The 26,892-nt window shown below is 44.2% G+C and overlaps 1 long non-coding RNA gene across 2 annotated transcripts; it reads left to right on the top strand.

Moving 5' to 3' along the window:
* The first annotated feature begins 1,140 nt into the window (after window positions 1-1,140).
* On the top strand, window positions 1,141-23,587 carry LOC126509546 (uncharacterized). 2 transcript variants are annotated; one of them, XR_007594186.1, is made up of 3 exons: window positions 1,141-1,393; window positions 6,412-6,546; window positions 23,459-23,587. It is a non-coding gene; the product is annotated as an uncharacterized lncRNA (long non-coding RNA). The 2 variants fall into 2 exon arrangements; XR_007594185.1 differs by lacking the exon at window positions 23,459-23,587 and adding an exon at window positions 7,267-7,910.
* Window positions 23,588-26,892: the final 3,305 nt, after the last annotated feature.

Below are 26,892 nucleotides of genomic sequence, written 5' to 3'. Positions count from 1 at the left end.
GGTATCCATTGGGGATTGGTTAGTAGGCCCCTTGCATGCTCTTAGTTACCCAAATCTGCAGATATTCAAGTTCTTTATAGAAATGATGCAGGTTCTTTGTAAATTATACACTTCCTTCATATACTTTAATTCATCTCTAGATTCCTTATTAGACCTAACACCACATGAATTGCTAGACTCTCTTGCTTAGTCACATGCATGCGTTTCTAGATGGCCTTAAATGTGTCACAAATTAAAATCCAAAATCCTGACTCTGGGAACGTGAATGGCAGTAAAGAAAAGAGGTCAATAAGGATGGGAGGGGGTGGGAGAGGTTGGGGGCGAGTTTAATCAGAGTATATTATATGCGTGTATGGAAATGTCAATTAACATGCTAATAATAAGAAAATAAAATCCTTAAAAATAAATCTAATTAAAACATTTAAAATCCCGCATGTCGTTAGCATTGATAAAATTTAGAAGACTCTGGGATTTGAGGTTGGTTGAATCTGTATAAGAACACACGGAGGGTGAGGCATTCAGCTGAGTGCCAGGTAAATGCCTCTTTCCCCTGTTAGATTAAATTCTGCCTTTCCACCTATGATCGTTTCTGAGAATCTTCTCGTAGTTATACTTGGGTGTAACTTGTAGCTTTCCATAAACTCATTTCTAGTCCTTGGCTCGAACCACTGATGCTGTAGTTCGAGGTGATGAGATTCTGGATCCTAAATTGATGTCAGGTGTCTGCACATGCTTCTAGGGCGGGATAAAAAGCCTCGGTGCACTTTTGTGAGAATCAAAGCTCTTGACTGAAAAGAAGTAATGCATCTTTTTTTTGTTATTGTTGTTGTTCTTTAATTTTGCATCAAATAAAATCTTTATCCATTTGAGGAGTTTCCAAAAGTTTCAGATACTTGGAAGCCGGAGACTCAGAGGCATGGCTTATAAGTTGCAGAAAGGAGTATAAAAATGATTTTAATACATCTCAACTTTCCTAGCAGTTTTTCAGACATGCCTGTGAAGGTCATGAGTGGGAAGAGCCGATGCGCGTGCGGCATGTATCGTCTTAGCCCACGCTTTTGTCTTAGCAACAGGACCTAAGAGACAGAAGCACAGAGAAAACAAGCCACTTGTCAACCTTCCGCAGAACAAGACAGCAAACCAGGGACAGTGAGGGGTATGTTAGGAGTGGCGGTCAGAGTCGCCACAAAACACCCACCTTTATTCTTCTTCAGGAAAGACCACCTGCCGTGGGCTGGGAGGTAGTATAATATCGGGGTAACGCCAAAGAATACAGTCAAAACCCCTGCTCCCAGACAAGCTATGCTTAGTTTCGGCTCATTCGTTCATTGTCTCCAGCACTTATCAGGATTAGGAAAATTTCCTTCAAAACAAGGATTAAAGAAGATGATTGGTAAGTTTTGCCTTTGAAAATGTCCCTGCTTTTGCTGCCACTAAAACCAGTTCTTCACGAGGAGTATATGACTATGGGGAAAATGCTTCCCGGCTTCTAATGTTCAGTGATAAGAAGCATCTAGAGTTGTTTATGTATTTTGTCTGAAGCCAGTGAAGCCCCTCCTCTCATGGAGTTTGTGAAAACATATGGTATTTGGGAAATGGGATGATGGGAAATTCTTTCGTGTTTTACTTTTCTGCGTTTTCTCACTTTTTGTGGCCAGTCATGCACGACTTTTATAATGGAATGGCACATATTCATTAAAAGAAAATTATTCCCTTCCATCTTTATAGTCTTGAAGCTTTTGTGGAGTCTCTCATTAAAATACACCTGGGATGAATCAGGCCTTAAGCCATTATCAGTGAAGACTTGAAAGATAAACACCTGGGGAGGAGAGCCAAGATGGTGCCCGGAGGGGAAGCAGAGGGAGGGAGACAAATCAGATGTCAGCCCAGAGCACTTTCCCCCACCTCCTCCATCACCACCCTTCAGCAGCTCCACCTCGGCTGGGATCAGAGCAGAACACTTTGGACTTTGTCCATTGCACCCAATTTACCAGTCAGAGACTGAGCTTGGCCACATTAGAGAGTTGCTTTCAGAGGGAACAGAGCAGGTAGGATTCAAACCCAGGTCAGCTGCCTGGAGAACTCTGCTGAGCTTTCACAGAAGCCCTCAGGGCCTGCACATGGACTCTCCAACAGTTCTAGGGAGGGCTGGGGGCTGGCAGCCATGTGCTTTGAGTGCCTGAGTTAGAACTGATTTATAAGAAATGACTCTGGGTCACTAAATGCTACTGTAGTTTTGGTGAATTTGTTAGCATGCTCTTTATTGCGTTTAGAAATTAGAACAAGTATCTTCTTCAAGCTACACGCATGGCTTCAGTTTCACAAATATGCTACTTTGGATGGCAGAGTGAAGAATATTCCAGTCAAATGCACTTTCCTCAAAGCCCAAGGCATTGTTTGTGCGTGTGTGTGCCACGCACACCATTTACACTTTGCTCAAAGCACAAGGCATTGTTTGTGGGTGTGTATAAACACATACACACATGCACACTAAATGCACTTTGCTCAAAGCACACGGCATTGTGTGTGTGTGTGTGTGTGTTTGTACACACACCATTTACACTTTCCTCAAAGCACAAGACATTGTTAGTGGGTGTGTGTAAACACATACACCCTTGCACAGTAAGAACACTTGGCTCAAAGCACAAGGCATTGTTTGTAGATGTGTACAAACACATACACCCTTGCACACTTGCAGAACTTTTCCAGGGCGAGTTTAAGATTTGCTCCGAAGTCTCCTACTTCTTGCAAGTTTAATTTAGTCCTGAAGTCTCTAGGTCTCACTTGACTTTGAGTTTGACCAAATCTTAGCACACATGGGAGGCATTGTTCTGCCTTTGTCTGTGGCTTGAGCCAGCCAGCACCTGGTTGGCTATTTTCTTTACTACCCAGAGATCTTAGAAGTGATAGGTCACTGTGTGCAGGGGGCAAAGTCACAGAAGGTTGAGTGGGCTGGCTTTGTTTGCCAATACCCAGAGGTCACAGAATGTGGGGTAGTTGGTAATCCTAGTAGTTCCTGCTTTTGAATCAGGTAGAATGGCTGTTTAGCTCACTCAGTCAGAGGCCTGTCTGAAAGTCAGGACTCAAGGTCTGCTTTCAAATGCTAGGCATCAGAAAACTAAAGCACCCAGGGCCTAACGCTTTGATGAGAGTGAAGGGTGAAGCTGAAGTTGCATTGGTTGGTGGGCTTCTCTTCATCTTCTAATAAGAAGCAAACTCAATGAATTTTTCTGCATGAAAATAGCATAAAGTTTGACTGCTTGGCTTTTTAGCATGGAATTCTAAGTAAACATGGGTGAAATACAACTTGTCAGCACAAAAATACCGCCTGTCATAGTCATTTGTGTATAAAATACGAGCCGCAGGTTTGGACCATATGGTTACATGAGTTCTAATTTACGTGGCATCGTCTTAAGTCAGCAGAACTCGTCCTGGCCTGCCTGTGGGAGGTGGAGTCAGCACCTCACCCATTGAAGTGAGAAGGCTCCCTGGGGTTTGGCCAGTTTTGCCGCTGCTATAGACATCAGAGATTTGCAGGGCAACATGGGACCTTCCCCAAGACAACTGAGCCCTTCCTGGCTATGGCATGGCTGACCAGGCTGTCCCTGCAATCAGCTCCCAACGTCGGACATGTGAAATTGAAAAATATCAACCCTCACAGCTTGTGACTTCTCCATTCCTTCTGTTCCCACAGGGGGAAAGTAACACAATCCTTCCCCCCAGATGGGGCAGGGAGAGCGGACGTTTGGACGCCATTTCAGAGCAATGTTTAATGAAGTGAGAAAATGCATTCGCAGTGCTGGGCTCCGTGGCACATGTCCGCAAGCCCAGAAGTGCACAATGGATGTATTTTGTGATTTAGACATGAGCTACAAATGCCACAGAAATGCCCTCGAAAGAAAAAACTCCGACTTGAAAGTCCAAACTGAGCCAGAAACAGATGTAATTTTTGTTACTTAAAAAAGAAATTCTTCAGCGCCCTCCCTTCTGCTCCCTCAAGCTGTTCCCTGTCACTGTCCTCGGTGACCTTTCAACAGGGTCTGCCTGGGACACTTTTAGCAAGCCGGTTGGAGCATGTGACCCTTGACTCTCCTGCACATTCTTTGGGGAGCCTGAGGGCTCTCCAGCTGCCCTCTGGGTGGTCTCCTCAGTCAGGGGCACTGATGTCTGAACCTGATAATCCAGAAGTCCAGGAACCTAGACCGTCTTTGACGGTGAAGCGTGAAGCGAGGTGCACCTTGAGGGCTAGCGCCCCAGCCAGGAGCAGCTGCTCACGGTGGGAGATGGCGGGCAGTTGGCTTGTTTATTGGCAGGTGTCCGGGATATGCTTGCTTTGGAGGACTGTTTTTCCACCCTGTTGTCATCGGTTGACAATGAACTCTTTCTAGTGTTGACGTGTGGCCTAAGATGGTACCTACACTCAAAACAAAAATAAGGACTAGATCCAAATCTTAAGGAAACACAAGAGTGAGGTTTGAAATCCACCGTCGCTTTGGAAGAATAAACAAGGCAGCCCGTTTACTCTTAGGAGAGGGCATACGTCCAACAAGGACATTCAGGTCCTGATAGATGGACCCGAAAGACAACCAGGAAAGTAAGACTAGCAACGGTTTCAGCTAAGAGATGCTAAGAGAGGAGTCATCCAGACAGGGAGGAGACCTTCCTTGTTGAGTGCTTGCCCAGGTCCAGGCGTTTGCCAGGTGTGGCTCCTCCGGATTAACCACAGGGTCAGTGAAGGCGTGTTAGGGCTTCTGTTTTAAAATGAAGCCGCTGAAGGTATAGGCATAGGCATTGCTCTCCAGCGTGACGTTAATAAGTGACAGAACCATGTGGCTCAGCTCTCTGAATCTGAAGTCTGTGCTTTTGCTCAGGTTGCTACAGTAAGAGTTATTGTGGGGCTCAGAGCAGGAGAGCTCGCTGCTTAGCCTGACAACCCGAGTTTGGTCCCCAGCATCTGACTCCTGCAAGCTGTCCTTTGACATCGACATGTGCTTGCTGTACACACACACACACACACACACACACACACACACACACACACACACACACAAATGTAATTTAAAAAAACCTGGGGCAAATGAATGACTATTGGCTGTTGTTGAAAATTAAGGCCACCCCATCTTCACTTCCAGTAACAAGCTGGAACTTACTGATTGGAAGCAAAAACATCTTACATGGATGAGTCTTTAGCACAAAGAAATACAACTCTTTCTGATCCCTTTAGAAGGAAAGTTTGCTTATCCACCCTTCTCTCCACACGACGCTCACACGCTGTAAACCCCCCCCCGGGGGGGGGGGATCTGCCTGGCTCACAGATTGTCTGTTTATGATTCTCCGACTTCGGTCACTGCTTGGATTCTGTGTCTGAGTCATTGTTCATCTTTCTCTTGCTCCCAACCTGGTGTGCTTTTCCTCTTGTGCCACCTGCCTGGCTGTCCTCAAGGTCACAGTTTCTGGTGTCTGTTTCCAGGGCATGATGGCTACCTCTTTCCCTGGCCTCCTTTCAGTGCTGGGCACTCACTGCCCTTGCTCTGCCCCACAGCTTTAGTTCTATGGTTGCTTTTATGAATTAGAATAGCCTGGTTTTGGAGGGGGTGTTTCTGCTGCCTCGAGAAGGGATGTTGAACATCACTGTGATATGGCTATGTCTTGAGCTAGTGAAGTCAAGACCAAGTGACTATATTTTTAGCCTCTGTGTTTGGAGGTGTGCGATGCTGCTTCTTTCTGCCATCCAAAGCGCTTCCTGTGCACAGTTCTTGGTAAGCCAGAAGTGCACAGTTCTAGGTAAGCCGGAAGTGCACAGTTCTAGGTAAGCCGGAAGTGCCTTCATCAGGCCAGGAGGTGAGAAACGGGCTTCCAGGGTCTTCTTAAAGACTTTGTTATTTGGGAGGCCATCTTCCCTAAGATGAATGTTCCTTTGCAAAGGTGGTGTATCAACAACTAAAAGCCTTATTATGAGGATCCATGAGTAGTTTTCAATAATGTTTTTGCCATACAAAATGGCATTTTCCACACAAAACCTCATTTTCTTTTGGTCTGCAAATGGCATTTATTTTTCTAAATCATCTACTAATTTCTCAAAGACATATAGTTGTTAAGTGACAAGGTGAGGTTTGGAGTCAGGCTTTTCTCAGCTGATACTTAAACTCTGAACTCTACGTTGAGGCTAAACTGGCCTAAGTATTGGTCTGCACCATATTAAGATGCCAGTGTCTGACTTCTTTGTTTTGTTTTAAACAAGGTCCTATTATGTAGTGCAGGCTAGCCTTAAACATCTCCTGCCCCAGCTTCTTGAGTGCTGAGCGTATAGACAAGTACCCCCTGCACTCATGATTCTGACCATTTTTGACTTTCAGAAATTGAAATTGTGTATGACTCCATCAAATAACGTAATAAAACAGTGTCTCTTAGCTTGACAGCATAAAGGAAGACAGAACTGATGCTTTGTATGCGGGCGGACACAGCTGGCTCTGCCCTGGGAAGCATCCACCTTCTGGAAGACATCTGCAAGAATCGAGGTTCCCGTTATTAGCCAGTATGATCTAGGTACGCTGAATTGGGGGAATTCACTGAAGAAACACTAGATTGAGTGACGAATTCTGTTTGATATAATTCTTTTCAAGCTCAGCATATGTTCTAAACAGGATTATGGAGTCCTTTCTTTTTACATCGTCTAGATCTTTGTCCCCAAAGACTAACTACAAGGGAAGTTTTCGAGAAGGAGAGAGCGTACAGCTGGGAGAAAACTCTCCAGCATGGTATGTGTGCTCTCTGAGCAAAGACCAAGACTGTCAATCATTTCTGGTGAGATGAAGGCTTCTCATATGGGGGTCATTGCTGTCGCCGTCCTCACCAAAATGACTAACACGTCTCAAAGCTTACAGAACATCTGCACATAGTGGATTCACCTCACTCCCTGGGAGCATGCGTTATTAGTTTCTTATTTTTAAAAGTGGAGAAACCGAGTGAAGGCTTAATTTCATGTAGGGAGATCTTTGACTCTTGAGTAGCGCTGGCTGATAGAACCTTCTGCTATGGTTGACATATCCTCTGCCTGTCCTCTTCAATATGAGAGCCTTTGTCCACATGTGGATGCTGGACACAGAAAATGTGCTAATATTTCTAGATCTGTGAAGATGAGATGTCATTGCGATTTAAGTCAAAACAGTCACACAAGGTTAGGGGTGCAGTAGTGGAGAATCTGGCTCTTGAACTTATGTGTTTTCTGTCACTTTTTTTTTCCTTTTTTTTTTTGGCTTGATGCAGGAATTTTGGAGACTGAAGAGAATGACCACATCTCTGCCACCTGATTTTTGATGGATCCTAGTTTCTTCCAGGGGATGACAGAGGATTGCATCTAAAGCTTTCAGTCTCCTTGTGAGAAGGCAGTTAGATTCTGCACTGATTTCCCAGAAATGCCAAACTACATTGTTCCCCTAAACAATCCCTCTGATAGGTTAAACCAGACCCTGGCAGTTCCTTCCTAAGCCATATGGTATCATGACAAACATGGCTAATTCCTGCTCAGTTTGTTCTGAATTGTGTTCATCTGCCAACTGGTTAGCGCCCATTATAAAGCGGCTTTTATCTGGAGATTCTCATTAGCATGTGAAATTAGTCCAAGCCCAAACTTCATTTTGCCAAATCCTCCCTCAGGCTGCTCTTGAGATAGAGTCTGCTCACAATTGAGGTTTTGTTGCTTGACTGTCAGGCTATGCCCAGAAGGTCAATTAGCCTTTTTCTTTCTTCTTCTTCTTTTATAAATCAGATACTTGGTGTTTACTTGCTGTGATCTAAATTCTGGTAGAGCTATTCTGGCTTTCTGTTTGTTTTGTGTCTGTAATAGAGAACGATATCTTTGCCTGTTCCCACAGATAATTTCTTATTACATCATTTTGCTCAATAAAGACTGACTTACACTCTTCTGTGAGGTTTCACCTGACTCCCTGACACATATCTCATGGGCTTTTCAATACTAAAACCTTTCAGGATTACCCTAAGCCTTCTTAATGTGCCTTTGCAAACTTCTGCTAGGAGTGACAGCCAACACAAAGAACCAGAAGCCATTAGGTTCTTAAAAATTCAGAAGCCAGGTTTTAACAAAGAAGGTAGGCATGCATGTGCTGTACCTCCAAAAGGTTATGTTTTCTTTCTCTTAGAATTACTCTATCAGTTTTAAAGAAATAATAAATGTTAATTAAATTCTTTAAGAGAGTTATCCTAAAACCTCTTTGATGAATAAAAGTTTAAAAATATGACTTTGAAAAAGTAATCAAAGATGGTTAACTCTTAGCTTAAGGACATTGAAAACAATGATAGATAGATAGATAGATAGATAGATAGATGGATGATAGATTTCTATCGTCATTTTCTAAGCACGAAGGCTACCGGCTACCATACTACCAACAAGAGAAGGCAAGACTCTCACAACAAGTACATGAAATAGACAGATACAGCTTTAGGGAAGCAGCATCTCCCTCATGTCCTGCTTCTCCTCACTTTTGACTCAAATCTGGGAAGATCATAATGGACTTCATCTATGGAAAGCAGACACCACAAACAGAAAGAACCCCCACCCTGCACTGCACTTTGTCTGCCTGGGCTCTCCTTGGGCTGTACTTCACTGGAGTAACCTCAGCTGTCTCAGAAGAGGAAATCCACCTTTGCGCAGGCTCCCCGCTGCTCCCCCCTCTGCAGAGTGTTTGTGAAACTTTCCTAAAAGCAAAAACAATTGCAAGTGATATGGTAACGCTTTGCCTGTTACCTTGATAGCTCTGAAAAAAAAATGACTGCTTAGTACAAGCAAATAAGATGAGAGATGACCTGAAATGTCACTCCTTTAAGACTGCTACTTTCTCTGCCCCCCCCCCCCCTTGAAGCACGACCGAGCAGCAGGACACATTGTAGGCTACTGGATCAGAGTGCTTACATTGGAACTAGATATTAACTTGCTCTTAGGATTTAACGCTGAAGGATTCTGAGTGGCAGTTTTACCATCTGTAAAATGGAAGCCCCAACACCTTCCCGCTTGTTACCGCTCATCTGAAGATAAACTGGCCGCTGGTTGGGGCTGGAGCTGGACCGCGGTAAGGGTACAATGAGTGGCAGCTGTTGCAGCTTCTATTTGCAGACACTGGAAACCGGGTGGAGGGCAAAGGGCCTTTGTGTTCTCTTTGTATGGGGCACATTGTCACCACTTACTAAGTCTCCGTTCTGGCCGTCACAGATAGTGGGTAGACTCTCTTTGGGAATGGGACACGGGGTCTTCTCGGGGCAAATGTCAGGTGCTTTGATGTGCTGCTGGGTCAGATTCAGCTTCTGAGAATCTCTTCAGTACTCAGCGTCGCCTCCCACTGAACGCCATCTGAGGTAGAGCATCCAAGAGGAAGGCGCTGAAAGGCTTCAGTGTGGGTGGGACTCCTGGGGAGCCAGCTCGGCACTCATCAATCTCCCAGTGTGAAGGGTCCCCAGATTTGAGATGTTCTCTGAGAGTGGTGTGGATGGAGTTTTCAGAGAGAACATGTTCTAGGAAAAGATTTTGCTGTCATTGGGGGGAAATTAGAGATATTTTAATTGCTTTGTTTTTTATCCTGATTTGGCTTTGCTGAAGGGAGAAGGGAAGGAGGCAGCAGAGCTGGGGTAATTTGAGGAAATTCTGCAGGCGCACAAACCCTCTGCTCTGTTTACCCTCATGCCTTCTGATCAACAAAAATATTCTCCTTTCTGGCTTTGCCTATCACCACTGGTGTGGTTTCTGCTAGGGAGGGGGTTTGGTTAATGGAAGCAGACCACTTTCACCACCAGTGACAACAATGACAATCTCTTGTGTTTTCTTGGCTTTTGTCACCCTCAGCAAAGAACTGCCGGCAGCCTACAGAGCCCTAGATGGTGGGCTTGGACTCTAGATGCCCAGGCTGATTAAATATTTGGGCTATAACTTTGACAAACCCTCTCCTCACTTCAGTTTTTCTACCTTTAAAAAAGGAAGCTGACGTGATACCTAGCTTGGGGGGGACAAGGGCAGCAGTGTTTACAAAGTATGAAGCACAATGCCCATCAGAGTTGCCATGGACCAACGCGTGCTGATTGTGGAGTGGCCAAGGCTGAGCATTTCATAGTTTATCTCAACAATTTCTGGGCATTCTCTCCAGACCCCCCTTCCTCCCTGTGATTCTCGTGAGGCACTGTGGCCCTCTCGATGCCCACCTTCCGGTCAGTGACCAAATGAACAACCTCCCCCTCCCCGAAGCATAACTTCAAAGAGTGGGGCCTTCTTTCAAGTGAAGATAGTGTATTGACCTGAGATTTGGCTATTTGCGGTAAAGAGTATCAGAAAAAGATAGGTGTTAGCGAGGCCTTTGAGAAAGTCAAAAGGAACTTCTCACTCACCATACAGAGGTAGGTCTTGCTGGATGCTGGCCTCCCACCCCGAACATACCCACTCTGTGCCCACTCCAATCAAACACGTTTTCCTTCAACCTCCTCACATCTAGCCTATGTTCTTTTTAGGGCAAAGTCATGGCTCATTTGGGTGTTGATGGTGCCCTGTAAACCCTAGCTTGCCCTCTTGTTTGTGAACTGAGGTAAGAAGAGGCAAACAAAAAACAAAAAACAAAAAAAAGGAAAAAAGAAAAAAAAAGAAAAGGCAAAGAAATGCTTAAAATTAGCAACAGAGTCAAGAACCCAAAGCTTGTCCGTCAGTAGCCAGTGTCCTTTGAGTTTTCTAAGATGGTAACATGATCGTGTCTCCCACAGTTCGAAGTCTGTGATTGTCTTACTTATTTTTCTATTGCTGTGATAAGACACCATGACCAAGGCAGCTAATAGAAGACTTAACCGGGGGCTTACAGTTTCAGAGAGTGAGTCCCTGGCCATTTTGGCCATCATGGTAGGGAGCATGGCAGCAGACAGGCAGCCATGATGCGGAGCAGCGGTTGAGAGTGTCAGCTGACTCACCACACAGGGCAAAAAGAGACACGGGATGGCAGCATGCTTGAAACCTCAAGCCCACCCCAAAGACACACCTGCTGCAGGAAGGCCCCATCTCATAATCCTTCCTAAACAATACCCAGTATATGAGCCTGTAGGGGCCATTTTCATTCAAACCATTGTGGTAATCAATATTTATAGGATTGCCATTAGATTTCCATAGTTGTCTACCAGAGTCTATGTTTGTGTGTGTGTGTGTGTTTCTGTACATAGTGTATATAATACAAGTCCATGTGCAATTGCATGTGGAGGCCAGAAGTCAATGTTGATGTTTTCTTGGACTGTGCTCCACTTTATCTACTGACTCAGGGTCTCTCACTAAACCTAGTGCTGGCCAATTGTCTAGTCTAGGTAGCCAGCTTGCCCTGAGGATGCTCTGTCTCCCCTGGTAGAGCATTGAGGTTGTGCTGATTATCCGATTTTGCCGTGCCCACCTAGGTGTGCTTTTTTTTTTTTTTAAATGTGGTCACTGAGGATCCAAATGTGATGCTTTGAACTTGGACAGTAAACACTTTATCCACTGATCTGCACTCAAGCCCACAAATCTGTTTCATTTTCATTTTTCTTGTTAAAAATGAGTACACTGTAAGGATGCAGTAGGAAACTTCTTTTTTTAAAAAAGTAGTTTTTGTGTGTATGTGAGATGTATTTGTGTGTATGTGTGTGTATGTATGTGTGCGGTATATTTGTATGTATGTGTGTATATATATGTATGAGTGTGTGGTGTATTTGTGTGTGTATGTATGTGTGTGTGGTATATTTGTGTGTATGTGTGTGGTATATTTGTGTGTGTATATGTGTGTGTGGTATATTTGTGTGTATGTGTGTGGTATATTTGTGTGTGTATATGTATGTGTGTGTGGTATATTTGTGTGTATGTGTGTGTGGTGTATTTGTGTGTATGTGTGTATATATATATATGTATGAGTGTGTGGTATATTTGTGTGTGTATGTGTGTGTATGTATGTGTGTATGTGTGTGGTATATTTGTGTGTGTATGTGTGTGTGGTGTATTTGTGTATATGTGTGTATGGTATATTTGTGTGTATGTGTGTGTGGTGTATTTGTGTGTATGTGTGCAGGTGCTCATATGTATACAGATCAGAGTCTGACATTGATTGGCTTCCTGCACTGCTCTCTCTCTTGCTTTTGGGATAGGGGCTCCCGCTCAACCCTGGAGCTTACTGATTCTGCTAGACTGATTAGTCGCAGAGCTCCAGGGTCTGACTCTCCTCAGGGCTAGAACTACAGTACCTGGCTTTTGTGTGGTTGCAGAGGATGCAAACTCCCACCCTCGCGCTTGGCTTGTAGGCATTTTCCTGTTTGAATTGTCTTCTTAATTTCCCTGTGACTTTAAGTTTGGTGCCCATTAAATCTTCCAAGGGATTCCCTTCCATAACTGTTGCACCAGAGAATATCGGAGCCTGTGGTCATCAGGTTATCCGAGGCCTTGGCTTTGAGGATAATTGGGTGAGCTTGGCAATGGCTTGGGGGGGTCCATCCATTTTTCTTTTCTTCCCTCCCCCACCATTTTCTTTTCAGTTATTCATCACAAGAGACCCTGATAGAGCCAGGTCCTGAAGCAGGGGGATAAAGCTCTTCTTCAGCAATAACTGCCCCTTACACATCATCTTTCCTCCCTTACGGAAGATAATAAATTCCCCAGGGCCCAGAACCCAGGGCCTCCCTTTTCTGAAGGAGGAAGCATCCGAGAAGACATTGAAGGATAAGAAGTCAAGCCTGGTACAATTCCCAGGGATGTAATTTAACAGTGACTGATTGTTCATCATGTGCCGGTTGAGTGTCATAATAAAGACAAATGGGAACTGGAGAAAGAGCTCCCTAAAACTCCCCTCCAGCACGGGAGCTCTTCAGAGCCCACAGAGTGGGCCACTGGGCCCCGGCAAGGGCAGTTATTAGTTAATAGGTACTCACAGAGCTTATAAAATGTTTTATTAAACGACAAACTCCTAAACATTATACAGGGTCCTATTTTGTGGTCCATATGCTGACTGAATTCCCAGATGGCTTTAATGAGCAAATGGCAGCCTATTAAAAATCACTGTAGTTTTGCAAAGAAAATAGCTCCCCGGGGGAGGACAAGAAAACACACCAGGCTGCTACTGTGCTGATAGTTGTCCCAGGAGCTCCTTCCTCCTTCCCCAAGATGGCTGGTGGGAACAAATCTGCTGTTGTAAGAAGGGCCTGCTCCCACTCGGCCCAGCCTCCCGGGTCTGAGCGATGCTGCCTGTTCTCACTAATCAGCCCCTGGTCTTGCTGACCTTGAAGCAATGAAGAAAACAGCCCCTTAATGTGCATTTTGCTTAATCAAGGAAACTTGCCTTGCTAGCCATTGGAAAGAAAGAACTTTGTGTCTCCGTTTTGATACGAAGAGCTCAACTTTAATCCCACGTCGCTATCAAGCTGCAAATAATTGTTGATGTCCTGTTAAAGGCATTGTAATCTCTGGATTATGTTAGCGCTCACTGGGATTTTCTCTCTCTCTCTCTCTCTCTCTCTCTCTCTCTCTCTCTCTCTCTCTCTCTCTCGCTTTGCTTCATCTCTAGGAAAGGCACTGTTTTGTGTGTACCCCAGGGCAGTTTCAGATCCCCCCTTTTAAATAACTCTTGCCACTAATGGTCTCTCAGTTCAATCTTCCACTAATGAGTGCCGAGAGGCGGTAGAGTGACACCCGTCACATTGAGGGGATTCACATTCGCGTCACCTGATGAACTTCCTGTGAAGCAAAAGCGTTTTATGCCTGCGCTGCCTCAGAGGTGGATTCTAGGGTCCTGATTTCCTCTGTGGCACGGTCCTGTTTCAGTCCATCTGTTGGGTTCCTACTGTCCTCAGAAAAAACTCAATGTTCTTGCTATATCATATATCAGTCTAAGTTCTTAACAATTGTATTTCCCTATTTTCTGTGTATGAGTGTTTCGTCTGCTAGTATGTCTTATGTGTGCTATGTTCATGCCTGGTGTCGTCCAAGGCCAGAAGAGGCCATTAGATCTCATCAGATCTCCTGGGATTGGAGTTATAGATGGTTGTGCACTGCCGTGTGGGTACAGGAAATTAAACCTGGGTCCTCTGGAAGAACAGCCAGTGCTTTTTACCACAGAGCCATTTCTTCAGACCCCAGTCTAAGCTCTTAGTTGCAAGGAAAAGAGGTGAATTCTATAGGCTGTAGGCAGCAGAGAAAGTCACTAAGGGGATGTAGACGAAGGCACAAAACTCAGCAGACCATAGGAACAGACTCATGAAACAGTCAGGTACCAGTAGTTTGGGAAGCTGCTAAAACCATAGCCATTTAGTGAGAACACTAACTATGCCATTATGCCATGTCAACCATTCTAGGCCATTGTATGTGTGACTGTCTCCATGAGATGGTGGACCCTATTCTAAAATGGGGACCTTTGTTACCCTTTGATGATTCACCATGGTTCATGCTTCTTTCCTCAGCAGTTCCCTGTTTGACAGTAGGTCAGTGTACCTGATAGGCCAGTGCACCTGACTGGCCAGTGCACCTGATTGGCCAGTTCACCTGATAGGCCAGTGCACCTGACTGGCCAGTGCACCTGACTGGCCAGTGCACCTGATTGGCTTTTCTTTTGTTTTCGGAGCACAGGCTTATCTTCCTCTTTCTATATTCTCTGCCTGCAAAGCTCTGTCTCACTACTTTCTGTGACTCATCATCACCCAGCTCTTTAAAAGAAGTTCTCCTCTTTCCCGAGGCTTCCTCTGACCATCTACGGTGAGCCCCCAGTGTCCCCATCACATGTTCTTTGATCTCTGTCTGTTGCATCACCTTTTATTGTCGCCCGCATGCTTTCCAAAATGTGGTCGATGTTCTTAGTTATTTGTTTCTCTCATCCGTGGCCCTTATGTGTCCAGAACCACGGTCCTCCATGCCCTGTTCAGCATTGCACCTTCAGCAGGATGCATCCCAGAGTGAGAGACAGCAGTGTTAGCTCGGTGTGCAATCCATGAAAACCATCAGCACCACCATCATCCCTAATCACATTCTTCATTTAAGTCTTTATATGTGACGATGCTTTAGTGGTCCTTTCTCTCATCTCATTTACTCCTTAAAAATGAAGTCACTGACAGGTGTCTAAGCATCTTCGTAGCACAGAGCACAGTGGTTATTGCACATGATGCCTACTACCCTTCATTGATCTTGACACTATGGCTTTGTAGATGGCTTATTTTGTTACATTAGAATAATTTCTGAATTATTATTGGTAAGGTGTTGACAGTCTGAACATTAGGAATCTTCTAAAATCAGTCAGTGGTCTTTACTATGAATGAACTATTATCAAACACTGAAAAATCATGCCAGTTTCCCATCCTTCTGTCTGTCTTACATGCACTGCCTACTCCTGGGTGGCGCTAACGCATAGGCGCAATCTTCTCAACTTCCACTTCTGTGTGGGAGTCTTGCTCATAAGCTTTTTGTATTCTGCTTCTTACTGTGATGTTATGGAATAATTCTTTTGTACACTGTGAAGATGCGTCTTTGTCAAGGTGCCTTCTGATTGTTTAAATAAAGGGTGGAATGGCCAAAAGCTAGGCAAGAAGAGGTTAGACAGGGATTCCAGGTAGAGAGAGAGGAAAAGGAGATGAATCTAGGTATGAGAGAGATACCAGAGGAGATGGAGAGGAATCAGGGCATGCAGGAGAAGAAGTAAAAGCCACGAGCTATGTAGCAACTTGTAGATTAGTAGTAATGGCTTGATTTAAGTTATAAGAGCTAGTAGGACAAGCCTAAGCAAAGGCCAAGCTTCCATAATTAATAAGAAGTCTCTGTGTGGTTATTTGGGAGTTGGCAGTACAGAAAAAGACATGTTACACTGTGACTTTCTTCTTTTTTTAAGTTTCAGAAATGGCATTCTATTTTTCTTTAAACCTTGGCCCATATTTCTTTTTAAAATCAGGTTATGGAATCAATGCCAACAATGTTGGAATACACACACACACACACACACACACACACACACATATATATACGTATATATATAATTTTTGTGTTTGAGGAGTAACTGAAGCCCACTGAGAGGTCTCATGATTGTGATAAACCATAATAGAATATATTGGCTAAGTTAAGCAGCAAAACATAAAGCAGGAAGATAGTGACTCTTCTCAGCTCCACATTACTATTTCCTATGAGAATCTCAGGAAGCAGGGTTTGTTTCCAGGGTACTGGCTATTGTGAAGCCACTGTCTACACTGGGGGGGGCAGGTGTCTCTCTGGCTATCTATCACCGACAGGGAGATGGGAACACAGCCCGAGCCTTAAAAATGAAGATTTACTAGCTCACTTGACTTAGTCATTCTGTCAAGCTACATATATTAAAACACCATATTGTATTACACAAATGTGTGCATTTTCATTTTTAAATTACCTAAGTATTAAAATAATCATTTAAAAAGTGCAACCAAATATAGGCAGAAGAAGGATTCTAAATAGTGTGCAATCCCAGAGCAGTCCCAAGGGACTGGACCAGGAAGCAGGAAGCTGGAAAAGATGAAGAGGAAGTGATGTCATCAGAGCTGCTAAACTCTAAGGAGACAAACATGGCAGGGAGGTGAGTGGCCTCAGTCTGGCAGGAGATGTATGAACAGTTACTTAGGTATCAGGTTTGTAAACGGAGACTGCTTGTCTGTTTCCTGGTAGCCCAGACCCAAATAATCATGCAGAAACTATACTAACTACAACACTGCTTGACCAATGCTTAGGTGTATTCCTACCTAGCTCTTATAGCTTACATTAACTCATTTCTATTAATCTGTATATGGCCACGGGGCTATGGCTAACTGAAAAGATTCTGGCAGTGGTGGCTTGTTCCTTTGGAAGCTACATGCCATCTCTCTGATTCCACCCTCTTTTCTCCTCTGTCTCTGCTTGGAATTCCCACCTTGCTATGTTCTGTACTGTCATAAACCTATGCAGCTTTTTTATTAACTAATGGCAACAAAACACAGCATACAGAGGGATATCCTACATCACTTTCTCTTTTCTGTCTAAATAAAAAGAAGGTTTTAACTTTAACATAGCAAGATTTAATACAACAAAACAGTTATCAAACAAGAATTATGGTTACAATATTTAGTCCATTTACATTGGGAAAATTAAGGAAAACACTCTATCATCTATTCTATTTTTGTGAGTCTAAAGTTTTATATCTAATTTATCTTTTAAAATTATAACTACCTTTCTTCAACTTCATCAAAGACTCCAGAAGGAATATTACCTAAGCAAACAGGAAATGCATTGTAAATAGTTTCCAAAACTCTAGAATTGACAGAGACATCTCACTGCCTGGATAGTCACCCCAAAAAGTTCTTTTGTATCACTGCAACATCCATCTTGAGTCTACAGGCTCATAGTATCTGGCAGTCTTTTCCATGAAGCAGGAAATTTCAAAGATAATTCTGCCTATATTGGCAGTTTGTCAGTCACTTTCTTCTAGGTTCTGCAGAATGTCTGGCAGACTCTTTCATGAAGTAGGAACCCTGAAGGACCAGTCCATCTTCTTTTGTCAAGTTCAGCAGACATTTTACTGTGGGCCCTGCATATCCAGTTCATACCATTAAGCAGTCCAGGCAAGAGCAGTTTCCTGCCCAAATTGCTAACCAACTCCATAAGGAGCCTCTTCAATGCCCATCCTCTTGAAGTAGACTAGTGCTGCCAGGAGCAGCTATGTCTCATTGTCATGAAAAGTCCTAAGTTCTTAAAATGTTTTAAATACCATATTCTGTTAGTATTCAAAAGAATACCTATTCATCTGAAATATATCTTCGTACATCTAGAAAACCGAACTAACTTAACTACAAGCTTAAATATTATAGATGACTATCTCTCAATTTGTAATTTTAAATGATACATTACATTTTTTAAATGAGATACACAAAATAATACCTTAAACAAGAGGAGAAATACATATATACAGTGTTATAAATCAACCTTAAATTTGTATCAATAGACCAAAGTCCATACTGATGTAAAGCATTCACCTCTATATCATATCCCTCTTTAAATGAAAACAAATATTTATAAACAATCATTTGGGGAATTTAGGTGTAGTTTTTGAGAATACTTCCTGATGATTGCTGGGTGAAGCATTCTTAGGGTTTACAGAAACCCTTCGTGGGGGAGGGTCTTGATCCATAAAGCTATATTAGCCTGGAAGGAATCCACAGACTATTATTTCCTGTGGAAACAAAAGCAGACACTCTTTTCCAAAGCAGAATATCCTTCAATTCAAGTTTTGAAGTCAAGATACCTTCAAAATATACATGTTAGTTTAGCTTACAGCCCATACAATGGAATATCTCTCTGTCCTTAGCTCATTCACAGTCAAAAAATTCAAAGAAAAAATAATAATGTACATATCCAGACTCTCTGTGTATATTTCATCTTTAGATGGCTTATTTTTATTTACTTCTTTAATCTATGACTTTCTGTACTCTTTTATATTACTTTTACTGTTTCTTTAAAGACTTCACTTTACTTTTTTAACTGTCTATATTCTTTTTCTTCTCTCTCCCAAGCCTACGTACATTTATCCAACACCGTGACCCATTCAGAGATCTTTTTCAACGGAATCTGTCTTTATTGTATATCTGTAATTATTTTCTGACAAGGAATGCTTTTTTTAAATGCTATGTGGGCATGACTAGGGCAAACTCTGTGGCCCTGCCTGTTGGCTATGCCCAGTCCAACATGGTGGAGGTATGTCCACTGCCATCTCTACAAACCATGCTCACAGGCACACAGCAGGTCTATATTGCCATTAAGCAACTTGTAGCACTCTGCTCACAAACCCTATTTAAATGTTCCATAGTTGGATCACCTGAAAGAGCCAGAGCTGTTAGTGCTGCCAGTATAAACCAGGAAGCCTTCTTAAAGGAGCTGTGTCTCTGCTTTTGGCAGCAAACAGAGCCTATCTGAAAAAAAAAATACGGCTACCAAGAAGCTGTGCATGGCTTCCGTTTTTGTGGGTCTAGGAGCCCTCTTTTACTTTTAAGGGTTTTTTTTTGTAGGTCTTATGTGGACCCATGACACAGATGGTGGGTGCCACAGGCTCACTTCTAAAGGCTTCACACAAGATATGTGTAGCACAAATAATAAAAACCCAGAGACAGAAATTGGGGTTCAATCTGAAAACCAGAAAAGCAAAGCAACTAAGCCACTAGAAAAGTCTTACCTCTACCAGGGCTGGGTGACAGCAAACTAAGCACACAGCCTCTCTTCTTGTTTTATATTCCCTGTAGTGCCGGGATTAAGGGTGTATCAAGGTGTGAGCTGCCACCGCCACCTGGATTTATTTCTGCATCAATCTTGTGTAGCCCAGGGTAGCCTTGAACTCACAGAGATCCAGCTGACTCTGCCTCCCAAATCCTGGGATCAAAGGTGTGTGTCACCATTGCCTGACCACTAGTGGCTTTAACTTTGGCTCTGGTCTTTCAGGCAACATTTATTTATCAAATATAGATAATACACCACTACAAATATGTGCATTGCATTTATCAGTCTCATCCAGATGTGTGTTCTGGGCAACCAAGAGACTGGTGAGTCAAGGCCAAGCACTATTGTGAGACTTCTCCATCAGGTGTTGTCTCCAGGCCAGAGAAAGTTTATGGTGATAGTTCTTTTCCCCTTTGGCCTTTATCCTTTGTGGAAAGTGTTGAGGTGGAGCAGTTCGAAACAGGGACACTTGACACTTGGTCTTGGAGAGTGAGATTATCTGGCTTGCAGTGGCATTTAGGAGATCAGCAGAGAATGAGGAAGTACCTTGACACATCAGCTCAACACCAGACTGGGGTCCCAGTGGCCAAACAGACAAGGTCTCCTGCTCTCAGGGAGCTCAGGTTCCTGCTGAACAAGGTTACACCGTCAAACCATAAGCGGGAACATATTATATTGATGTTCCACAGGTTCTGTAACAGGATCACAAGGTAGAGAATGATTGGCAGGGAGTGGCCAAGGAAGGGCTTTGAAGATGTGCCACCAACTAGATACTTGAATGACAAAGTGCCAATCATGACAAATATTGAAGCAAGGAGGAGCAAAAGCCTTGAAAAAGAAAAGAACATTCTATTCACGAGGATTGTAGGGTGACTGGGTTGTTGGCACCAAAATCAGGTTGTCCTGGCTTATCTCAGCTTTATCACACTAAGGGTCTGATCTTGGGCAGAATTCTCATCTCCTTAGCTTTGATTAAACTTTGAGCATCAGTCAGTTGGTCTCAGAAAAGTACAGCGGTCATTATTGCCAACATTACAGGGTAGCACATCCTAGAGGTTCCTCTGGTATCCCTCTCCAGGAGTTAGTGTTGAACTGATCTCTCTTGGAGAATAAGCTGGACTTAGGGATTCCTTCAAACAGGAAGGAAAGAAATGTGTAGCATTCTCTTGAAGAAACAGAACTTAGTTGAAAGATCAAGGTTCCCTTCACTGCAGCGGATCACACTATAGGGACCATACACTCCTGAAACACTACACAGGGCACAGCATCTGTCTGCTGTGAACTTCTAGGGCTCAGCCTTACTGTCACCAGCCCCAGAAGGACAGATACTCTATGACTTTGACCCGTAGTTTCCAAACGCGTCATAGTTATAGAACACTAGGAAATGTCATAGGCTAGAAGACACTAAATAGAAAAGACGCCCCAGTGCTACTGAGAGTTGGAGAGCCCTGGCTGAGATCTGGTAATGGAAAGGTCAGAGAAACCCCAGTAAAACCTGTAGCTTGGTTAGCCATATTGTACTGATGCTAATTTCTTGTCTTTGAGAACTGTGCCACGATTATAAACATGAGAGAGAGAGAGAGCTGGGTGAAAGTTAACTGGGGAACTTTGTAGTCTTTACAATTTTCTCTAGAGTCTAAACTCATTTCCGATTTCAAAATAGAAAGCTTTTCTTTTTTCTTCTTTCTTTCTCTGTTCTCCTTTACGCGGATGAACATTGAGGGCTGGTAAAAAATGAGGGGAATTCTTGGCAGGAAGTTAGGAAATACTGTCTTCAGTACTGTATTTAGGTTTTAATCATAATTAATCATAATTGTCCTAAGTGTACAGTTCTTGGAAAATTCAACAGCTAGAAGGGTTATGTGTGGCTGATTCTGGAGCAAGGAGTGGGGTTCAGGGCTTTGGGGACATTGCAACTCTTCCCTGTGGGTTTTTCTGCATCAGTACCTTTTCAAAATCGTTCTGGAATAATTTTAGACTTTAGTGAAAAGTTGCATAAATGGCCTAAAGATGCCTCCAAATGTTAGTGTCTCATGTGACCCCGGACCTAAATCCAAGAGAACCACCACTGACAAATTCCCACTGCTTCACCGTACACATCCTGGCTCGGGATCTGCTTTCTGTCCCTTATCGTGTGAGGTTCCTGCTCTCTGCTAGCTCCTCACTGCCTTCACCAGTCATGGTCCTTGCAAGCCACTTGCTGGTAAAGTCTTTTGCATTTGTTTTTCCCGGCACCCTGAATTGGGGGTTTGTCAGGTGTCTTGTGTTTTCCTTCATACCGTTTTTATACGTAATTAATGGTTGTATATGTTTATCATGTATAATCTGATGTTTTGATACACACACAGGCTGTTCTTGATTTAGATCAGCAAGCCCAAAATTCAGTTCCATTTTCTCCTTCAATGGACATCACGTGGGTGATCTTTTTGATGCTCAATATACTCTCTGAGGAATTAATTTATATATATTAAGCTTTTCTGTTGTGTTTTGAGCAGGTTATTACACAGCCCAGGCTGGCTTTGAACTGTTTATCTCCTGCCTCTCTGGGCAGCCAGGCAGGTCTGGTGCTCGTGATGCTCCTGCCTCGGTCTCCAGAGTGCAGGAGTTACAGGGGAGTTACCCTGCCCCGCTGAGGCAAAGCTTTTTCCTGAGGTTTGCCTGTGGTTCTAGGATGCATGTGGCGTCTAGGAGAGATGAAGCACACTCCCGATTTCTCTGCCCCTCCTTGGGATACCCACTGAGGGCAAAGGGAGAGGGGCTGATTTCTCTGGCTTCAGGAAAAAGCAAAGCACAGAGTCAGGGCCTGGCTTTGGCTCCTGCAGAGGTAGCTGCATATGGGGAGCTGTGGGAACAAAGGGTGAATACCCTCAGCCAAAGGTCCTGGTGACCCTGCAAGGCCTGAGCACTTGGGCCTGACCCTTTCAGTTCTCAATCTGTCCAAAGTTTGCCTTTGGCTGCATCTTGGCCTCTCACTCCCGTTACACAAACCGAGTGGAGACCATTGGCTTGCAAATGTGCTCTCTGCCTTTTGAAGCTCCGAGAGACTCTGTGCCGGCATAAATCAAAGCAGAGGGGGCTTATTCATTTAGCTCGTCAGAAAAACCCCACTGTCATCATGTCACATACAGGAGTTTATTCTTTTAATAGCTTTATTCTTCTCCCGTTAAGCAAAGGAATTGTTCCCGAGCCCTCATTCCATACTGTATATTAGCCATTTCATTTTTCACAGAGGGGGGAAAATGCCTTTCTACACATGATTAATATTGAAGCTGAATACCAGAAGAGCTGACCATGTGCTGGCTTTGGGCCATCCATCAGCAATTTCACATCTGTATCCTAGTCACAGCGAGTCCCTGCTAACATCATGAACAAATCATGGCTGGTCCGCAGTCAGAGCAGTTTATGGACCTTGTGTGGATAGAGCAGGCATACTCCCTGGGGATGTGAAATCGGGGGTGATCTAAAGCGAGGAAACGCACACAGGACAAGAAGATCCACAGATCTCTGTCTTTAAAATTCCTATGAGGATCTTACCAGGGGAAGGTCAAAGTCTGGCCCTATCCTTGGTGACCAAACAGGGAAGCTGTGACTCCTGCTTTTTTGAGAAAGAGGACTTAAAAACAGCTCAAGGGCAGAAACACTTTGCCTTTGGGTCTAAACTGTGATTGGGCAAAATCCTCACTGTACTTCCTAGGATACACACATCTGACTCAGAGTGTTCCATAGAACCCAGTGTCTGGTACCCAGATGGGCTGCATAGCAGTTGTCTTTGGATGGGCCACTTAGCCTCGCTGGCTTCCTGTATTCTCTGGGATAAAATATTCAGGCACATGGACAGCCTGGCACTTCTCAGGAAGTGCCAATAGGTGAGTTTCTGCCCAGCGCATAGTAGGTCCCCCCCACCTCCCCGGAGCCCTTCTTCTTTCCTCTGCACAGAGGGCAGGGTGTCTCAGCTGGGATTAACTGATCAAGACAACTAGACTTTGCTGAAAGTTTAGTTGAAGGGCAGGTCCTTTCAGGCGAACATGAAGCGCTTTATAAATTGCCTTCAAAAGCAGCACCAAATCCTTCAGTCGGTTTTAAAGGAACTGTTTACCGCTGCATATGGCAGACATTATTTGGAGTAATAAACCCTCTGAGAATCTGAACATTCACGGGCCAACAGATGGGTCAACCTGCTTTGCAATTTAACAAAGTAATTTATTTCAATCACCGGGACAGGGCCTGTGAAGATTGCTAATTCTGTTCGCAAGCGAGAGCAGCAAACGCCACTTCCTCGCTGAATTGTGCAGCTATTATGGAAATGCACACCTGTTCGATTGGGTTCGGGGCCGTCTCCGTCTCTCTTCGTGCTTCTGCTCCTTCCAAGGTATGGACTAAATTGCGGTGGTTTCTTCTGACGAAACTCATGTTCTAATTGGTGTCAGGATGAGATGAAGATCTCAGGGAAAATTTAGACCATCGTGTAGGTAAAAATTAATGTCATCAAAGTCAGCTTTGAGAGGCAAAACAGGTGTGCCAAGAGTGTATTCTTAGAATAATTGGGCAGCACATCCTTTCTTCTTGAAGCAATTGTCCCAGGGTTTAATGAGGAAGGAGGAAAGGGACTGCTTTTCCTTCATCTTCAAATCTACTGAAAACCTCCCACTTTCTCAGTTCATTTCTCTCCACATGTGACCATGCAGGAGCCAAAGGGAGAGAGGGCTGAGATGGTCCCAGAGAACATCTCTGGAGAATTTCTGTGTCCAAAAGAGGAGCCCACAGTGTGCCAAATACCAGGAGTGGATCTCTCGATCTTCATTGTCGGCTTGCCCTGGACTCCAACACCAAGCTAGCCAAAAATGTCTCTGATAACAAGGAGGCTTTGCACAGAACATGGCAGCTGGTTTGCATTTGAGACTTGCCACATGTGATACTAATGGTGCAAAGTTGTTTGGTTGCTTTCCTTTTTTTTTTTTTTTTTTTGGAAGGAAGGTAGTTCTTTTCTTCTACAAAGCCTTCCTTTGCTTTGATGCCTATAGTGAGTACTTCCATACAGACAAGTAGGGTTTTCCACACTGTTCTTTCTAGGCTATGTGTTTGCTGAAATGGCTTATCCCAGAAGGAGATCAGAGTAGGTTCCAATGAACTAGAAGGGGGGGGGGCAATTGGGGGAGAATCCCTTTCTTCAGTGGCGAGATTACTACAATTAGAGGGGAATGAAGCTTATGAGGGAAGCCCTGTCCTCAAGCCCTGTCCAAGCTCTTGGAACATATTTCTAATTGTTAAAAGTCTCTATGTATGTTAGAACAGTGAATAAATATCCCTGTAGGACGGAAATATGTATTTCCAGAGTTTATGTTTACCAAATTTTCAATGCCTCCATGAATTGGAATGTTGCATGCGTGCCTTTGGGTTGTTTACACCGCAACAACAAAATCCCTGAGACTGAGTAATTTGTAAACACTGGAAGTTTCTTTGTCACGGTTTTGAGCTTGCAGCCTGAGGTCAGCTCCCTAGCAGGGCGACTGCCCAGGGAAGATCTGCTCTCTGCTTCAAGATCCTGTGTGTGCACGGAACCCTGTTCTCATGCGGCAGAGGGAACAAGGGCAGAAAGGCAGAACCTACTTCCCTTCATTCATAAGGATAGACTCCTCATGGCTTAATTCTTTCCCCTCAGTTTCCTCCTGTTTATAACACCCTCAAGCCTGAACACAGGAACTTTGAAGGTCATTCAGACCACAGAATTTCTCTAGAGACACTGAAAACAAAAGTCCACGTTAGCAACTTCAAGATGACAAGGTCTACGCCACAAGGCCCTCCTCACTGCTAACCCCACCCCTGCCTAATGGCTTTGCGGTCCCTCACCTTTGCCACTCCCTGCCCTTCTCAAATCCCAGTGCCTCAAACCCCACTGGCCCTGAATGGAAGCACCACATATTCATTGACTTCGTGCTCCTCCTCCTTGGCTCCTCAAGCTCTGGGCAGTTGATAAGAGCTGTGGTTTTCCCTCAGTCCCATGCCCAGAGTGTTGCCTGGCCTGCCCCCGGCTCTCCATCTTCCTTAGGTAAAGCGAAGGCATTCACCTGGCTGGTCACCATGACTCCCCCCAGCTCTACCTTCTCTGCTTGGCAGACCAATCCTCTCTGTGCAGGCCTTCACCCAGCTCTTTACTGCCCACAGAGCTGAAGACACTTGGTACCTTGAGAGCCAAAGCCCTTCTAGAATGGCTGCGACCTCCTTTCTAGGCCCGCCTCCTCTCCCCTTCGCATGCTCTAGGTGTGGTGAACAGGGATGCTAACTGTTTTGCAGACGCATTTTTGCTTTGTCACCTCCGGGCATCTGTTTGGCTGTCCCTCTACCTATAGTGTCGCCTAGAGAGCCTGCTTGTTAAGCCTCTAGCCTTCCTTTAGCAAGTTCCTGCGCCCCATCCAGCTCTTTGATTCTTTTGATGTTTTATGGAATTCATCTTTTTCTAATTGCATTTAACACACCCTTATTCTACAAACATCTAGCTATCACCCACCAGAAGGCGTAGCCTGAGGGCATGCTGGTGATACAGGAAGGATGAGGGGAGAGGGAGCCTTTCTTCCCTGGACTAACAGAAGAGACTGACAAGGAAGTAATTGCCATCAGCTGATGAAGTCAGTCGTATCTGATGATGCTGCAGAGAAAAGCCATTGTTAAAAGATGTGCAGTGAGAATCAAACAAAGAATGAACGTGTGTGTGTGTGTGTGTGCATGTGTGTGCGTGCACGCGAGCCTGTGCATGCATTTGTGCAGACATGTATATACACAGCATATGCAGATTCTTTTATGCACTTACACAAGTGCAAACACTTGCATCTGTGGGCCAGAGATGAACACAGGTTCTCTTCCTCTATTGCTTTCCACTTACAAATATAAATGTATGTATGTATGTTTGTTTATGTCATTTAAGTGCTTGCATAAGGAGGTCAGAGGCAAACTTGAGGGAGTCGAGTCTCTCCTTTTACCATGTGGTTCCGGAGACTGAACTCAGGTCACAAGGCTTAGCAGCAAGTACCTTTCCCTGTTGAGCTCCCTCACTGGCCTGCTTCTCCTTAATTTTGAGACAAAGTCACCAGACAGAGCTTATCAGTTCTGTAGAGCTTTTAAGTGGACGTTGGGGCTGCAAGCTCGGGTCCTCGCACTTTCATGGCAGCCTCTGTACTAAGCCACCTCCCAGTATGTAAGGTGTTTTAATGTATCCTTCTAGACAGATCTGCTCTTGAGGACACAGCAATGTGAGTCACTGCGGAGCCTAAGCCTTGTGCCTGCCCCTCAGCATTCCCGTAACTGGGTGAAGATGGTTTTGCTCAGAGCACTAGAGTCTTGACTTTGCATTAAGCTTCTTTGGGGAGAAATAATAGTTTGGTAGAGGGAGTAATCCAGAATGAAATACAATAAGGATTTTTGACTACAAAAGTTGCAGTTTTTCCGAAAGCTTTGGTTTGTCTAGTTTACCGTCTCTATAATGAATGCCATTCCACGATTTTCGGAACTAAAACCACAAGCTTAGGAAACGACAACAGGACAAAGTGCCAAGGCAGAAGGCTTTGCTGTGCAGTCACCCACCTCACCCACACCCTAACGTTGTTAGTCGAGTGATTTCCAGGCCCCGGGAGAGAAGGGAGAACCAGCTCTAAGCGTTTTAC

Source organism: Alexandromys fortis, unplaced genomic scaffold, assembly GCF_014885135.2.
Source record: "Alexandromys fortis isolate MF-2015 unplaced genomic scaffold, M_Fortis_MF-2015_v1.1 scaffold_93, whole genome shotgun sequence".
Taxonomy (NCBI): domain Eukaryota; kingdom Metazoa; phylum Chordata; class Mammalia; order Rodentia; family Cricetidae; genus Alexandromys; species Alexandromys fortis.
Note: the sequence above shows the minus strand (reverse complement) of the source record. Positions and strands in the feature narration are given on the sequence as shown.